Consider the following 6137-nt stretch of genomic DNA (forward strand, 5'->3'; position numbering starts at 1 on the left):
CCAGCAAAGTTGAAGCCTATGGAATAAAAAGGAAAGTGGATACGCAATTGGCTGAGTGACAGGAGGAGAGTAGTAGTGAACAGTTGTTTTTGGATTGGAGGAAGGTATACAGTAGTATTGCCCAGGGGTCAGTACTAGGACCACTGCTTTTCTTGATGCATATTAATGACTTAGACTTGTGTACAGAGAAAAATTTCAAAATTTGCAGATGCAAAACTGTGAAGTATTGTGAACTGTGAGGAGGATAGTGATAGACTTCAAAAATACATCGAGAGGCTGGTAGAATGGGCAGACATGTAGCAGAAGACATTTAATGTAGATAAGTGTGAAGTGATACATAATGTCATTTATGGCACAGAAGGAAGCCATTCGGCCCATCGAATCCATGCCAGCTCTCCACAGAGCTATTCAGTCAGTCCCACTCCCCCACTTGATCCCTGTAGCCCTACAAGTCTATTTCTTTCAAGTGGCCATCCAATTTCCTTTTGAAGTTATTGATGGTCTCTGCTTCCACCACCCTCATAGGCAGCGAGTTCCAGGTCATTACAACCTGCTGCATAAAAAGGTTCTTCCTCACATTTCCCCTGCACCTCTTGCACCCTCACAAGGACACTCACATCCTTCAAAACTTGTGGTGACCAGAACTGCTTGCAATACTCTAGTTGTGTCTTAACTAGAGCTTTGTAAAGGTTCAGCATAACTACCCTACTATTGTATGCAATGCCTCTGTTTATGAAGCCCAAGATCCCATACACTTTATTAAGCACTCTCTCAATATGTCCTGCCACAGTCAAAGAACAATGCACATGCATCCACAGGTCCCTCTGTTAATGGCACAGTTCTGAAGAGTGTGCAGTAAGTATATATTGCCTCTCCTTCTGCCAAAATGCATCACCTCACACTCGTCAGTATTAAATTCCATCTGCGGGTTCCCTCTCAGCTTTTTCCTGGTTTGACCGTAACAGGGTTTAATTTTTAAAACACTGTTTTTAGCTTCCCCTCAGTGAATCCTTGTTCACTGCTCTCCTATTGTAATGGCAAAAAAATCAACCAGACAGGTTTTCTTAGATTTAACAAGAAAGGTGTAAGTTTATTAACCTTAAAACTCTAATTTGGTTAAAACTACTAAAAATACACGATGCAACCACGCTGGCATGCATACACGATGAACACACACACGCAGATAGAGACAGAAAAGGAAAAAGAATCAAGGGGAAAGGTTTGAAGCAATAGCTGGAGTTCATTTACTGTCTTTTGAGTTCAATGTAAAGTCTTTGGTTGCAGTTCACTCTTGCCGTCTCATTGGGGCCCAGTACACACTTTCAAACTTGTTTCGATGGTTTTCTGTCTTCTTGAAATCCAGTTGTAGTTTCTTCTTTTCGTGAGAGATAGAGAGACAGATGTTCTCTCTTCAAGCTCAGTTGCAGTCCAACTTCAAACTGTTCTGTGAACACAATTCAAACCAAACCTGGGCCAGCAGGCCAGTCAGGTGACTAGTTCCATTTTCAGGACAACCTGCCCGGCAAGGTTTTGTGGATTCTTTCAATCTTAGTAGACATCCTCAGCAGGGGGCTGGAATGCTGACTTTCACACACTCATTGTCTTTTGATCAAAATCCATTTGGTTAATTGAATCAGGAAGTAGTTCCATTGTCTTCTCCAGGCAACTGACTCTTAGAACGCAAATGTTTCCAGCCACTGTCCTTTTAGAATGCAGGTGCAGCCATGTTTTCAGTTCAGTAAGAGCTTAAAATTAATGTTCCATATGACAAAATTAATATGCCTCATTCTTGGCAGGTGTGGTTTTCCTCTCACACCCCTGACCATTCTGCTACCCTATCTATGTCCTGTTGCAGGCAGTTCATATCATCCCCCCTGTTTGCCACACCTATAAGTTTGGTGCCATCAGCAAATTTTGAGATTCTACTGTGTATTCCAAGATCCAAGTCATTTATATATAGCAAAAAAAGCAGTGGTCCCAGACCTGACCCTTGGGGACCACTGTCTACCATCCTCCAGTTTGAAAAGCATCCATTTACTATGACTCGCTGTTTTCTGTCCTTAAGCCAATATTTTATCAAGTTGGAAATTGACCCTCCTATTCCATGAGCCTCAATTTTGCTAACCAGTCTTTTATGTAGTACCTGATCAAATGCTTTCTTAAATTCCAAATAAACAACATCTACTGCATTGCCTTCATCAACCTTCTCTGTTACTTAATCAAAAAATTCAATTATATTAGTCAAGCATGATCTGCCTTTTACAAATCTGTGCTGGCTATCCTCTCCAAGTGTGTTGATTTTTCCCGATTATTGTTTCTAAAACCTCACCCACCACTGATGTTAAACTAACTGGCCTGTAGTTGCTAAGACTGTCCTTACACGCTTTCTTGAATAAGGGTGTCACATTTGTCACTCTCCAATCCTCTGGCACCTCCCCCATATCCAGGAACGATTGGAAGATTATGGCAAGCCCTTCCGCTATCTCCATCCCCACGTCCTTTAGCAACCTGGGATGCAAGCCATCTGGACTAGATGATATCTTGGTCGGAAGAATGAGGAAAGGCAATATAAAATAAAGGGGATGCAAGTGCACAAATCGTTGAAGGTGGCAGGGCAGGTTGAGAAAGCAGCTAAAAAGACATTTGGAACCCTGGGCTTCACAAATAGAGGCATAGAGTACAAAAGCAAGGAAGCTATGATGAACCTTTCCAAAACTCTAGCTTGGCCTTAACCAGAGTATCGTGTCTAATTCAGGGTACTGCACTTTAGGAAGGATGTGAAGGTTTAGAGACGATGCAGGAAAGATTTACAAGAATGGTTCCAGGGATGAGGGACTTCAAGTACGTGAATAGATTGGAGAAGATGGGGCTGTTCTTTTTAGAGAAGTTAAGTTTGAGAGGAGATTTGATACAGGTGTTCAAAATCATGAGGGGTCTAGACAGAGTAGAGAATGTTCACATTGGTGGAAGGTCAAGATGGGGAAAAGCATTTTATGCAGTCAAGTAGTTACGATCTAGAATGCACTGCTGGAAAAGGTGGAGGAGTCAGATCCAACTGTGGCTTTCAATAGATTGGTGGATAAGCACATGAAAGAAAAAAAAAATGCAGGGCTACAGGAAAAGGGTTGGGATGTGGGACTAGCTAAATTGCTCTTGGAGAGAGACAGCATGTGCTCGAAGGGCCAAATGGTCTCCTTCTGCGCTGTAACCATTCTATGATTCAAACCACCTTATATATTTGTTCTATCTTCAGATTTGCAAACAGGGAGGATATGAACGTGCACTCCAAGTATCTCCCTACACTTCTCAGTATCCTACCATTTATTGTGTATTCTCTTGCCTTGTTAGCCATCCCCAAATGCACTACCTCACATTTCTCCATATTGAATTTCAATTACTACTTTTCTGCCCACTTGACCAGTCCATTGATATCTTCCTACAGTCTACAATATCATTCCTCATTACAACTACACAACTAATTTTTGCATCATCTCCATACTTCTTAATGATGCCCCTTACATTTGAGTCTAAATTATTGAGATATAACCATGAAAAGCAAGGGACCCAGTACTGAGCCCTGTGGAACCCCACTGGAAACAGTCATCCAGTCAGAAAAATACCCGTTGATCATTACCCTTTGCTTCCTACCACTGAGCCAATTTTGGATCTGACTTGCCATTTGCCCTTTGGTCCCATAGGTTTAACTTTACTGACCAGTCTGCCCTTGTCAAAAGCCTCGCTAAAATCCATGTAGACTACATCGCTCTCATCAATCATTTGTTATCCCCTCAAGTTAGTCAGACACAATCTTCCCTTAACAAATCCCTGCTGACTGCCCTTGATTAACCTGTGTCTTTCTAATTGACTATTTAAAATGTCCCTTAGAGTTTTTTTCTAATAATTTGCCAACCACCGAGGTTAGCCTGACTGGCCTGTAATCCCTGCTTCCCTTTTTAAATAATTTTACAATGTTAGCATACTCCAGTTCTCTGGCACCACACCTATAGCCAGAGAGGATTGGAAAATGATGATCAGAGCTGCTGTTATTTCCTCCCTTGCTTCTCTTAGAAGCCTGGACTACATTTCACACAGGGCTGGCAAATTATCCACTTTCAAAGATTCTAATCCCCTTATGTTTATACCATTCAATATTTCATACTCCTCCTTAACTAAATTGTCTGCATCATCCCCCTCTTTTGTAAAGACAGACACAAAGTATTCATTAAGAATCATTCCCATGACTTTCACCTCCACACTCGTTACCTTTTTGGTCTCTAATTGGCCCGACTCTCATATTCTTACTCTATACATTTTTAAAACATCTTTGGTTTTTCCTTGATTTTACTTGCCAATATTTTTCATGCCCTTTCTTTGCTTCCCTAATTTCTTTTTGGTTTCACCCCTGCATTTTCTATACTTCTCCAGGTTTTGAGCAGTATTGAGCTCTCGGTATCTGCCATAAGCTTCCCGTTTTGCTTTATCCTCGATTGCATGATCTTTGATATCCAGAGGAGTCTAAATTTGGGAGTCCTCACTCTTTTTCTTAGTGGGAATAATTTGTTTTACACCCTCTATCTCCTCCTTGAATGCCTCCCAATGCTCCATCACTGATTTACTTTCAAATAGTTGTTTCCAGTTCACATTTGCCAAGTCACATCTCAGCTTACTAAAATTGGCCTTTCCTCAACTTAAAACATTTACACTTTGTCTATCTTTGTTCTTTTCCATAATTATGCTAAATCTAACAGAATTATGATCACTACCACCAAAATGCTCTCCCAATAATGCCCAGGTTCGTTACCTAAAATTGCCGCTTCTTTTGTTGGGCTTGCTACGTACGGGCTAAAAAAAGTTCTCCTAAAGCATTTTTTAAAATCTGTGCCCTCTATACCTTTTACACTGATTTTATCCCAGTTAATATAAGGGTAATCAAAACCCCCTACTATTACTGCCCTACTGTTTCTGCACTTCTCAATAATTTGCCTACATATTTGGTCCTTTAAGTCTCTGTGACTGTGACCGTATCTCCAACACAGAAGTCCTCGAGGCGACCAACATCCCCAGCTTATACACACTACTGAGTCAGCAGCGCTTGAGATGACTTGGCCATGTGAGCCGCATGGAAGATGGCAGGATCCCCAAAGACACACCGTACAGCGAGCTCGCCACTGGTATCAGACCCACCGGCCGTCCATGTCTCCGCTTTAAAGACGTCTGCAAACGCAACATGAAATCCTGTGACATTGATCACAAGTCGTGGGAGTCAGTTGCCAGCGTTCGCCAGAGCTGGCGGGCAGCCATAAAGACAGGGCTAAAGTGTGGCGAGTCGAAGAGACTTAGTAGTTGGCAGGAAAAAAAGACAGAGGCGCAAGGGGAGAGCCAACTGTGTAACAGCCCCGACAAACAAATGTCTCTGCACCACCTGTGGAAGAGCCTGTCACTCTAGAATTGGCCTTTATAGCCACTCCAGGCGCTGCTTCACAAACCACTGACCACCTCCAGGCACTTACCCATTGTCTCTCGAGATAAGGAGGCCAAAGAAGAAGACGACGACTGTTTGGAGGTCGATTGTATACGCCCAGCAGTGTGATTGCCCCGGTTCTGTTCCTCAGTTCAACCCATATGGCCCCATTTGATGATCCTTCAAGAACAGCATCTCTCCTCACAGCTGTCATTGTTTCTTTTAAGCAACATTGCAACCCCTCCTCCTTTTTTATCCCTTGTAGAAAGAAACTAAGTTAATCTTTCAGATGGAGACTTTCAAAATGCTAAATTCTCTTTACTGATGCTAAGCGATCTGCTTTGTTTCCAACATTTTCTGTTTTTGTTGGATTCCAGCATCTGCAATATTTTTCTTTGCACTGCAACCTACAAGTGGTGTATTAGAAACCAGTCCAATTAAGCAACCTTTGCCTCTATCCACAGGCCAGTTAGACTAACTTGCCTTGAAGTCTAAAGAGAAAGCAATTGCACAATAAAGGGCAAAGAAATTCAATTAATTCCAAGTCAGTTAAGATTGATCAGACTTGGAGGTTTTAAATTAGAAATCTGCTAGGAAACTATTTTCCTTTTACAGTTTAATTTTGTTTAGTTAAAAAAACACAAGCTATGGAAAACATTAAACAGCCTTCCATCCT

This window comes from Heterodontus francisci, chromosome 1, assembly GCF_036365525.1.
Source record: "Heterodontus francisci isolate sHetFra1 chromosome 1, sHetFra1.hap1, whole genome shotgun sequence".
In the NCBI taxonomy this organism is placed as follows: domain Eukaryota; kingdom Metazoa; phylum Chordata; class Chondrichthyes; order Heterodontiformes; family Heterodontidae; genus Heterodontus; species Heterodontus francisci.